This window comes from Neovison vison, chromosome X (assembly GCF_020171115.1).
Source record: "Neovison vison isolate M4711 chromosome X, ASM_NN_V1, whole genome shotgun sequence".
NCBI classification, from domain to species: Eukaryota; Metazoa; Chordata; class Mammalia; order Carnivora; family Mustelidae; genus Neogale; species Neogale vison.
Window position 1 is genome coordinate 89,023,875 of NC_058105.1, and position 12,423 is coordinate 89,036,297.

The following is a 12,423-nucleotide window of genomic DNA, read 5'->3' on the forward strand; positions in this document are numbered from 1 at the left end:
CTCCCACTGCTTGTGTTCCCTCTCTCACTGTGTCTCTCTCTTGTCAAAATAAATAAAATCTTTATTTCAGCATATCTTTTTTTAGTGTTAGCATTTAGTAGATTTTTATGCAGTTTGACAATCTTTGTCTTTTAACTGGGATATTTAGGTTATTTACCTTAATATGATAAAACAGGATAAGGTGATACAAAGTTGGGAGTGTGCCATCCTGCTGTTTTCTCTTTGTTCCATCTCTTCTTTATTCCCTTTTCTTACTTATTCTGCCTTCTTTTGAAGTAATCAAATTTATTTGTCGATTTCTTTTTCTCTCCTGTGTTAGTTTGACATTTATATGTCTTGGATTTGTTATTTTATTGGTTGAGTTAGCACTTATAGTATAGCTCTTTAACTTATAGTATACATCTTTAACTTACAGTATACTGATTTAACTTATAGTATATATTTCTTTTTTTAAGATTTATCTATTCATTTATTTAAAGGAGAGACAGAGAGCACAAGCTCTCTTTTAAAAGATTTTATTTGTTTGTTTGACAGACAGAGAGAGATCACAAGTAGGCAGAGAGGCAGGCTGGTGGTGGGGGGACAGGCTTCCTGCTGAGCAGAAAGCTGGATGTGGGGCTTAATCCCAGGACCCTGAGGGCTTGAACCCAGGACCCTGAGAGCATGAGAATTGCTACCCCAGGCTTCTTTTTAGGCCCATTGGCATGAAAGATGCTTCTCCATCCCTTTACTTTCAGTCTGGATGTATCCTTAGGTTCAAAATGAATCTCTTGTAGACATCATATGGATGGGTTCTGTCGTTTTATCCAATCTGCAACCCTGTGTCATTTTATGGGTGCATTTAGGCCATTCATGTTGAGAGTGGTTATTGAGAGATACATTTTTATTGACATCTTGTTACCTGTGAAGTCTCTTTTTCTACAGATTGTCTCCATATATGTCTGTTCAATGATATTCTTGGGTTTTTTCCTCTTTTATAGAACCCCCCTTAATATTTCTTGCAGTGCCGGCTTGAGTGTTCACATACTCTTTTAAACCTTGTCAGTCTTGGGGCACCTAGGTGGCTCAGTGGGTTAGGGCCTCTGCCTTCAGCTCAGGTCGTGGTCCCGGGGTCCTGGGATCGAGCCCCGCTTCGAGCTCCCTGCTCTGCAGGAAGCCTGCCTCCCCCCCCCTCTCTGCCTGTCTCTCTGCCTGCTTGTGATCTCTGTCTGTCAAATAAATAAAAATAAATAAATAAAATCTTTTTTTTAAGATTTTATTTATTTATTTGACAGAGAGAGATGACAAGCAGGCAGAGAGAGAGGAGGAAGCAGGCTCTCTGCTCAGCCCCGATGCGGGGCTGGATCCCAGGACCCTGAGATCATGACCTGAGCCGAAGGCAGTGGCTTAGCCCACTGAGCCACCCAGGCGCCGCCAAATAAATAAAATCTTAAAAAAAAAAAAAAAAACCTTGCCAGTCTTGGAAGCCCTTTATCTCTCCATCCATTTTGAATGTCAGTCTTGCTGGGTAAAGTATTCTTGGCTGCATGTTCTTCTCATTTAGTGCCCTGAATACATCTTGTCAGCCCTTCCTGGCTTGCCAGGTTTCTGTGGACAGGTCTGACATTATTCTGATGGGTTTTCCTCTGTACATAGGGAATCTCTTCCCCCTAGCTGCTTTCAAAAGCTCCTGTCTAAAATTATGATTCATCAGGTATCTTAAGGTCTTTCTAGATTCTATGATCTTGGGGGGAGACCTTTCTGCCTCTAGCACAGGAAGCTGGTTCCATTCGCCAGATTGGGAAAATTTTCATGGAGAATTTGTTCAACTATATCCTCTAGTCTTTCTTCCTTTCTCCTCCCCCTCAATAATTCTAACATTGGGACATTTCATGGCATCACTATTTCCCTAATTCTGTTTTCATGGCTTCTAAGCTGTTTGTTCCAGGCTTCCTCCTGATCTTTTTTTTCTATCTGTTTGTCCTCCAGATCACTAATTCTACCTTCTGCCTCAGTTACTCTAGCTTTTAGAGAATTTAGATTAGATTGGAACTCGTTGAGAGCCTTGTTAACATCATCCCTTGTGACTTTCACTTCTGCCCTAATCAATTCCATTTTGTCATCAAAGGCTTTCTCCAACCTAGCTGTTGCCTGCATAATTGTTAGCCTGAATTCCCTTTCTGACATACTATTTATGTCCATATCCAATAGCTCTGATGGAGAGGGCCCAGTCTCTGAATTTTTCCTCTGTTGGGCATTCCTCCTCCTAGTCATTTTGGTGAGACATGGCTGAATGGCTGTGTAGCTGAATGTATCAACCATGGTGCAGGCAAGGTGCCCTCTGGAACACTTCTGAGCAATCGAGAGTCCCCACCAAAAAGAAAGAAAAAAGGAAAAAAGAGAGAGACAGGAGAAAAAGAAAGAAAGAAAAAATAAAAGAGAAGGCCCAGCCTGAATGGGCCCCAAAGGTAAGATTTATGAAGTATACAAACAAAAACAGACAAAGAAAAAGACCGACAAAAGTAGAGGACAAGAAAATAAATAAATAAATAAATAAATAAAAGAACTCAGCAAAAATGAATCCCAAGTATAAGATTTATATACTACCAGAACAAAAACATACACAGAAACACTGACAGAAGAAAAAGCTGGGAGAGTGGTTATAAATTCTCAGTGTGGGTGAGGACGGTTATTTTGATTCTTCCTGGATGTATCTTGATATCTTTGTTAAAGGACTCAACTTTCCTGAGATAAATGGGGATTAAAACTGGTTTATATATAGGGGTAGCATTGGTTGGGGAAAGGGGACCTCGAAGCTTATCTCTATATGAATATTAAAAATGAAATAAAATAAATAGAAAAATAGAAAAGCAAAAGAAAAACACAGGTATACGTCTCAAAAACATTCAGGTTAAAAGGTTACTATGGTATTTGATGTACTGATCATCTCATTGTGATGGTAAATAGGTTAAAAGTGATATAAAATGAAAAGAAGAGGAATAGTGGGAACAAATTAAAAATAAAAGTTGTATCTATGAAGTAGTGGTGGTTGTCCTCTTGTTTGTTTGTTTGTTTTTTCTGGCTGACTTTCTGGGGGAGGGGCCTGCCGTGTGGTTTTTCAGGGAGTCTTGCTAGAGTTAAGTCCTCCCGCCCCCATCAAGGGGCTGGGCTCTGAAGAAACTAGTTTTTCAGGCTTTTGTTCTCTGGAGGTTTTTTGGTTGGTTGGTTTGTTAGTTTGTTTTTTCCCCCCTTGGTGGCTTTTGGTGGTTCTTTGGAGGTTCAGAGGAAAGCAAACTGCACCCAGACCTCCCTCTCAGAGAAGCCTCAGTCTGTTCCCCTCTGGGTGCACCGGAGCACATAAACTCCCCCTCGGCCGCTGGCAGAGCACGTCCCCAGTCACGATCTCTGGGGTCACAGGAACTCCCGCTTGTACCCCAAACCACGAGAAATCCTAGCCACGGCTGTCTGGGCAGGTCCAGACCGCCAGAGAGGTCCCAAGCAGCCATATAGAGCACTGAGACTTTCCCTCCAGCTGGCCCGGGCTGGGAGTGCTCAGACTTTCCGGGTCTGAGAGAGCGTGGGCTGGCACCTGCACGCACCTCTCTCAGGGGACGGTGTGGGGCGCGGCTCAGGCTCTGGTCGTGCAGCGCGCGTGCAGACTGCAAAAGGCTGGGGTTCTGCGGGCTGGTGTCCACTCCCTCATGGGCGCCGCCACCGAGACATTCTCAGGCGCGCCTGTGGCTCAGGGGCCATCCTGGGTCCATGGGCTTAAGTCCCTGTCCCTAACCACCCAATTCCACCAATTTCCCCTAAAGATCTTTTGCTCTTTTTGAGTGCTTTTAACCAGACTCCAAGTTAATGCTGGTCCCTATTATGCCCGAGTTTTTGTGTCTGAGAGACCGCCAAGGAGCCAAGCACGGATGCAATCACACGAGGGCTTATTTGACAAGCTTAAGCTTGGGCCCAAGCATACCCGATGAAGTGGAGTAGGGACTTGGACCCCGAACCAGATTACAGTCAGAGTTTTTAAAGGCAGAGCAGGGGTGTCAGTAGGTGATTCGGCCACGACTACTAGCCCTATGTTCCTGTTTTTTCCTTTTTCTTTCTGACATGATCTATTACAACGAAAAACCATGTTGTTCCTGTTTTTTCCTTTTTCTTTCTGACATGATCTATTATAACATCAAGCCATATTATTCATGACATGAGTTATTACAATGATAAGCCATCCTATTTCTGATTGATCTTTGTGTTTGCTCCATTCAGTCTTCCTGGACCTGTCCTATTCATTGTAATTGCTCTGGTCAGTCTTCCCAGAGCCAGGGGTCATTTACTGGTCCCAGAGACCTAAGATGGCTGCTGGGGCCAAGATGGCTGTATTATGTCAAGGCTTGGGGTGGGTACAGCCTTGTTTTTTTGTTTTTTTGTTTTTTTTTGGCCTCAACAATCCCCAATCACAGGGCACTCTTGTATTGGGGTATTACTTTCCAATGGGTCGCTTCTGGTGGCTCCGTCCCCCTTTTGTTTATCTTCCAACATCAGTCTGATGTTTCCACTCTGCTTTACCTGCCCACTTGCATCTTCTTCCCCCATAGAGATCCAAAAGTATGTAATTCTAATCTCAGGCTAATTTCATGGGTGATCAGAGTTCTTTGGTAGGAAAGCAGCTCACATTAGAGGACTGGGTGAAACAGCGCCTCCTACTTCTCTGCCATCTTGTCTCCCCAGGTAATAATCGCCCCTATATTTTCTTTATTTGACACAGAGAGAGAGCAACAGAGGGAGAGGGAGAAACAGACTCCCCAGTGAGCAGGTAGCCTGATGTGGGACTCAATCCCAGGAGCCTGGGATCATGACCTGAGCCAAAGGCAGACACTTAACTGACTGAGCCACCAAGCTGCCCCTCATTCCTTTTAAATATTCTCTATTTGGTAAGACACTGTTATTAAACTTCCCTTTAGTTCTTTATACGTGGTTTCCTTTAGTTCCTTGATTAAAAGGAACTAATTTAGAACCTTGATTAAAAGGAACTAAAAGGAACTAGTGATTAAAAATCTTTGTCTAGGGGTGCCTGAGTGGCTCAGTGGGTTAAAGCCTCTGCCTTCTGCTCAGGTCAAGATCCCAGGGTCCTGGGATCGAGCCCCACATCAGACTCTCTGCTCAGCAGGAAGCCTGCTTCCCCCTCTCTCTCTGCCTGCCTCTCTACCTACTTGTGATCTCTGTCCATCAAATAAATAAATAAAATATTTAAAAAAAATCTTTGTCTAGTGCAGCCTAATATCTGGGCTTCCTCAGGGACACGTTCTATTTATTGTTTATTTTTTGCCTATGTATGGTCCATACTTTCTAGTTTCTTTGCAATTTTTTAAATGTGGACATTTAATATAATGTGAAATTCAGATTATTTCCTCCCTGGGCTTTGTTTTGGCTGCTATTTGTTGGTTTTGTTTCTGCTATTCATCTAGTGACTTTTATGAAGCAATTCTGTGAAGTCTGTATTCTTTTTTTTTAAGATTTTATTTATTTAGGGGCACCTGGGTGGCTTAGTCATTAAGGGTCTGCCTTCAGCTCAGGTCATGATCCCAGAGTCCTAGGATCAAGCCCCACACTGGGGTCCCTGCTCCATAGGAAGCCTGTTCTCCCTCTCCCTCCCCCTCTCCCCCTGCTTGTGTTCCCTCTCTGTCAAATAAATAAGTAATATGTTTTTTAAAAAGATTTTATGGATATATTTGAGAGACTGAGAGAGAGAGAGAGAGCACGAGGTGGGGGAGGGTCAGGAGGAGATGCAGACTCCCCACGGTACATATCTATGTGTGTGTTCATATAGATATATACACACATATATACACACACAATGGAATACTATTTAGCCTTAAAAAAGGGAAGTACTGGCATATGCTACAGCATGGATGAACCTTGAAGACATGATGCTGAGTGAAAGAAGTCAATCATGAAAAGACAAATATTGTATGTTCCCACTCTTATGAGAGTAGTCAAATTCATAGAAACACAAAGTCACATGGTGGTTTCCAGGGTCTGTGGGGAGGAGGGAGGGAATGGGGACTTTTTGTTTTGGAGAACTGTTTCCTAACATTGAGAAAATACTAAACACCACTGAATGGTACACTTAAAAATGCTTAAGATGGTAAATTTACATTGTGTGCATTTTACAATTAAAAGTACATGAACATGGGGCGCCTGGGTGGCTCAGTGGGTTAAAGCCTCTGCCTTCGGCTCAGGTCATGGTCCCAGGGTTCTGGGATCAAGCCCCGCATAGGCTCTCTGCTCGGCAGGGAGCCTGCTTCCCCCCCCCCCCTCTCTGTCTGCCTCTCTGCCTACCTGTGATCTCTGTCTGTCAAATAAATAAATAAAATCTTTAAAAAAAAAAAAAGTACATGAACATTTACTCTGTGCCTGGCATTCTTTTTTTTAAAGATTTTATTTATTTATTTGACAAAGACAGCGACAGCAAGAGAGGGAACATAAGTAGGGGGAGTGGGAGAGGGAGAGGGAGAAGCATGCTTCCCACCAAGCAGGGAGCCTAATGTGAGGTAATCCAGGACTCTGGGATCATGACCTGATCCCGAGGCAGAGGCTTTTTTTTTTTTTTAAAGATTTTATTTATTTATTTGACAGAGAGAGATCACAAGTAGGCAGAGAGGCAGGCCGACAGAGAGAGAGGAGGAAGCAGGCTCCCTGCCGAGCAGAGAGCCCGATGTGGGACTCGATCCCAGGACCCTGAGATCATGACCTGAGCCGAAGGCAGTGGCTTAACCCACTGAGCCACCCAGGCGCCCCCCGAGGCAGAGGCTTAACGACTGGGCCACCCAGGAGCCCCATGTGCCTGGCATTCTTTGGATACCCAGTGTCTGCATATAGTGGGTACCCCTCGTCTTTCCCTCTCAGGCACAGTTGGCAGCTGACACGTCATCACCTTCTTGAAGTGCTTTTTCACTTGACTTCCAGGAATCCCTTCTGGGTTCTGTTCCTGCCTCACTGACTGCTCCTACTGGGTCTTTTTGCGGACTCCTGCTCATTGCCCTGACTCCTGTACCTTGGGAATGCCTGAGGGCTTAGGACTCTGACCTCATCTGCACCCCCTCCCTAGGGTATCTTCTCTAGTTTCATGCTTTAAATAACATTGATATTCTGGCTGCTCCTATATGTGTATCTCCCTCCAGCCTGTAGCTCTCTTCCTGATCTTCTGTCATCTCCAGCCACCTACACAACATCTCTGCATGATTATCTCATAAATATTTCAGACTCTGGAAAAACAAAACCAAACTCCCAATTTCCCTTCTCAAATCTGCTTATCCAGCTGATTCCTAGGTGAATTAAAGCCTTTTGAATCATTTTTGACTCCTATCTTTCTCACACCCTATCTCCAGTCCAACATGTCCTTTCAACTCTACCTTCAAAATAATTCCAGAATGCATCTTATCACTTCCACTGCCCAGTATCCAAGCCACCAGAAACCATTGTCTGATTTACTGTAATAGCCTCCTAACTGCCCTCCTTGCTTACCTTTTCCCTGCTCTCCTTTGGTCTTCACAAAGCAGGCAATGCTCTTTGAAAAGGCAAGCCTGGTCATGTCTCTGTCCTCACCTCCAAAGTCCCCAGTGGCTCCCAATCTCACTCAGAACAGGAGCCAAAGCCTTCATTTATTTTTTTTTTAATTTTGACCTATGAAGCCTAGCATGATCTGCTCCTGACCCCATAACTCTGTGACCTCCTCTCTCAAGCTGTACCCTTGCTGTTCCTTTTGCCCACACTGCTCTTCCCCCAAATTTCCATATGACTCATTCCCTCTCTTCAGGTCTCTGCTCAAATGTCACCTTATCACAAAAGCTTCTCTGACACCCCAAATAAAGTAGCAACCCCTACCTCTACCCCAGCTCTTCCTTCCTATCTCCTAACCCTTTTCCCCTCCATTAGCAGTTAAGTATATGTTCATCAGCTTACTCCTTAGAGGACAAGGATATTGTTCTGCTTCCAGTTCTATTCCCAGCATTTCATACAGTGTGCCTGATGTGTTGTAGGGATTTAATAAATGAATGACTGAATGTTCAACGATTCGTTGTGAAATGGAGGCCTGTGGAAATCAAGATGCTACTTTTCAAAACACCAGAGTAAAACTTAAACAATTCTTCAAGCCACAAATAATCCATTTTCCAGGATGCATTGAATTCAGTGAGCCACACTCACAAAAGAAGATGAAATGTTCGAGGAGAGACTCTTAATATTGAAGTTGGCCCAAATGGATCCGAGCAGTCATGTTAGCTTCAAGATCCACACTTTGAACAAGATGTTGACAGAGATGTAAGTACTTAAAACTTGGTCCCACAAATCTGGAATGCCTAAACATTCATCCAAGTTTGGATTTCTTCATCAGGTTACTTGGTCATTGAAACTTGGTCCTTTTGATCCTGAAACCCTTCCTCATAACAACTTTGTATGACAGGAATGTGCATCATTCTTCATTCTCTGGTGACTGTCTGATTAAAACACAGCATTAAGTAAATAAACAGACCACGGGTTTGAGAAGCAAACTGAAGAGGATTTAAACACTTAGGAACCCATCTTCATTCAAATAAGATGTAAAGCCCTATTTGTTTCAGTGTAAAGGTGAGATTAAACATTCATTGTGGAGGTGAGGATGGGTTGATATCTTTATAACCGGAAAGTTTAACAGCTTTGATTAACTGTTCTAAGTGTGGTCTGGGATCTCTGATGGAGGCCCTTGAGAATCTTTCAAGGGGTCTGGAGGTCAGCAGTGTTTTCACAATACTAAGACATTATTTGCCTTTTTCACACTCATTCTCTCACAAATGCATAGTAGAGTTTTCGGGAGGACATCAAATATGTGATATCACAAGAGACTGAACTCAGGAACGTATATGAGAATCTAGCTTTTTTTCTATTAAACCAGACATTAAAGAAATTTGCAGACATGTAAAATGATGCCATTCTTCTAACTAAATATTTTTTGTTCTGTTTTGGAAAATGCTGTTTATGTTAACACGTGATTTTGATTTTTATTTTTATAAAGATTTTATTTATTTATTTGACAAAGAGACACATAGCAAGAGAGGGAACACATGCAGGGGGAGTGGGAGAGGGAGAAAGCAGGCTTCCCCCGAGCAGGGAGCCCAATGCAGGGCTCAATGCCAGGACCCTAGGATCATGACCCAAGCCAAAGGCAGACGCTTAACGACTGAGCCATCCAGGCACCCCAACATATGATTTTTAAAGAGGATGACAGTTCAGGGCACCTGGGTGGCTCATTCAGTTAAGATTCTGCCTTTGGCTCAGGTCGTGATTCTGGGATCCTGAGATGGAGCCCAGCATCATGAGGCTCCCTGCTCAGTGGGGAGCCTGCTTCTTCCTCTGCCTGCCGCTCCACCTGCTTGGGCTTTCTCTCTCTCTCTCTGTCAAATAAATAAAATATTTTAAAAAGAAACAAAAACCAAAAACTAAAAAGGATGGCAATTCTTTAAGAATGTAGCTTTTAGGGGAGCTCCGAGCCCATTTTCCTCCCTTCATCCTGTTAGGCTGCTGGTTTTCATTGGTATGATGGAGTGGGGTGAGGAGGACAGGAATAAAGCCATTAAAATATCACAAAGCTCATTCTTACCAAGATTCAGACACTTTTCTTGAATAAATGCTCCTCAGATTGTTTCAAGCTAATGCCTACATTGACTAACTGTCTACAACTCCCAGAAAGTTAATTTGGATTTTCTTTTGCTATTGTTGTTGGCCAGTGTTTTCACTACTTGTAAGGAGGAATGGATTTGGGGGTTCCTTACTCTACCATTCAGAAAGTGCTATCCTCTTTTATTTATTTTTTTAAATATTTTATTTATTTATTTTGAGAGAGAGAGAGAGCATGAGAGGGGAGAAGGTCAGAGGGAGAAGCAGACCCCCCTGTGGAGCTGGAAGACAGATGTGGGACTCGATCCCAGGACTCCAGGATCATGACCTGAGCCAAAGGCAGTCACTTACCCGACTGAGCCACCCACGTACCCTGTGATATTCTCTTTTAAACATATTGCCCTACTGTCTTCTTGTTTTCATTGTTGCTCATAAGAAATCTGATGTCATTCTTCTCTTTTTTCTCCCTTATGTAATACATCTTATTTCTCTGGCTGCTTTTAGGATTTTCTCTGTTATTATTGGTTTGGAGTAATTTCATCACAATGTGCCTTTGTGTAATATTTTCCATGTTTCTTATAGTGGAGTTCTTTGAACTTCTTGGATCTGCAGGTTTATATTTTTCACTATTTTTGGGAAGGTTTTTTTCCAGTGTTCTAACATTCATTGTTTATGTACCACACCCTTCAGACATTACTTCTTCACATATTTTTTCTGTCCCCCTCCTCTCCTTTGGGGATTCTATTTCCCTGCATATAAGGCCATTTGAAATTGTCCCATAGCTTATTTATGCCCTCTTTATTTATTTATTTAGAATTCTTTTTTTTTTTAAAGATTTTATTTATTTATTTGACAGAGAGAAATCACAAGTAGATGGAGAGACAGGCAGAGAGAGAGAGAGGGAAGCAGGCTCCCCGCTGAGCAGAGAGCCCGATATGGGACTCGATCCCAGGACCCTGAGATCACGACCCGAGCCGAAGGCAGCGGCTTAACCCACTGAGCCACCCAGGCGCCCTATTTAGAATTCTTCATTTTTATTTTTTTAAAGACTTTATTTATTTATTTGAGAGAGAGAAAGAGAGAGCACAAGCAAGAGGAGCGGCAGGCAGAGGGAGAGGGAGAAGCAGGCTCCCTGCTGAGTAGGGAGCCCAATGTGGGGCTTGATCCCAGGACCCCAGGATCATGACCTGAGCCAAAGGCAGACATGTAACCAACTGAGCCATCCAGGTGCCCCTAGATTCTTTATTTTTCTGTTCCATTTTGTTAGTTTCTATTGTTATGACTTCAAGTCACCCATGTTTTCCTACTGTTATGTCTAGTCATTAATCCTATTCAGTGTATTTTTCTGTAATTCACATACCACATAATTCATTTAAAGTGTACAATTCTCTTAGTATACTGTTGTGCAACCACTACCAAAATCAGTTTTAGAACATTTTCATCCCCCACAAAAGAAACCCCATACCCCTTAGCAATCAGTGCCCTTTTCATCCCAATCAATGCCCCACCCCTGCCCCCATGACCCCTTTGCTGCTTCCATAGGCCCTAGGCAACCACTAATCTATTTTCAGTCTCTACGGACTTACTTGTTTGGGACATTTCATAAATGGAATCACACAATATGAGGTTCTTTGCTGACTGACTTCTTTCACTTAGCAAACTATTTTCAAGGTTTTTTTCATGTTGCGATATGTACCTCCTGCTTCTTTCTATGCCTGGTCATGTCTGTTTGGAAAACAGACATCATAAATTTTACTTTTTTAGGGCCTGTATTTTTTTTTAAAGATTTCACTTATTTATCTGAGATAAAGAGAACACAAGCAGGGAGCAGTTTGGGGCAGAGGGAGAGGCAGACTCCCTGTTGTGAGCAGGGAGCCCAACATGGGGATCCACCCCAGGACCCTGCAATCTAAGGACCTGACCTAAGGCAGATGCTTAACCAACCGAGCCACCCAGGCACCCAGAGAGATCTGTTTGGATGTGTTAAGTCTGACATACTTTATGAGACATCCACAGGAAGATGTCAAACAGGCCACAACACACGTAAGTCTGGCATTCAGCAAAAAGCTCTAGGCTAGAGGCCTAAATTAGTGGATCTCCCAATAATTAAGGCTATGAGACAAAATGAAGTCACCTAGGGAAAGAATATTGCCTAAAAAGGCAAGGGGGCCAGAGTCATACCCAGGGATACTCTAATATTTGGGAATTGGATAAAGGTGTAAGAGTAGCAAGAAATAAAGAAGAGTGATGGACATTGGAGAGGGTATATGCTATGGTGAGTGCTGTGAATTGTGTAAGCCTGACAATTCACAGACCTGTACCCCTGAAACAAATAATAGATCGTACGTTCATAATAATAATAACAAAAGAAATGTAGGAGAAAAACCAAGAGAGTGAGAGTAAGAAACTGGAATGCATGGGTCACAGGAGAGGGTGCCTGCCGGTAGGGAAGTGACTGCTGGTTTAACAGGATTATTATTCACGGGTGATCTGGTTAAGAGCAATCTCAGAGACATGGGAGTGGCAGGACCCAACCGAATTAAGTTAAATATGATCTGGGACACGAGGAAGTAGAGACTGAAGAAAGCCAGAAAATTGGCTTTGCCAAGGATCATAGTAGTGGAGTCCCGCCTAGGACAGGATATGGAGCCCAAATTCACAGTATGTTGACATCATACTTGAAACCGCCTAGATGGCCATCAGTAAGAGAAGAGTTGAACCATGCTACATTTATTCCATGGAATGCTATGAATCAGTTAGAAAGATGGGATGCCTGGGTGCCTCAGTTGGTTA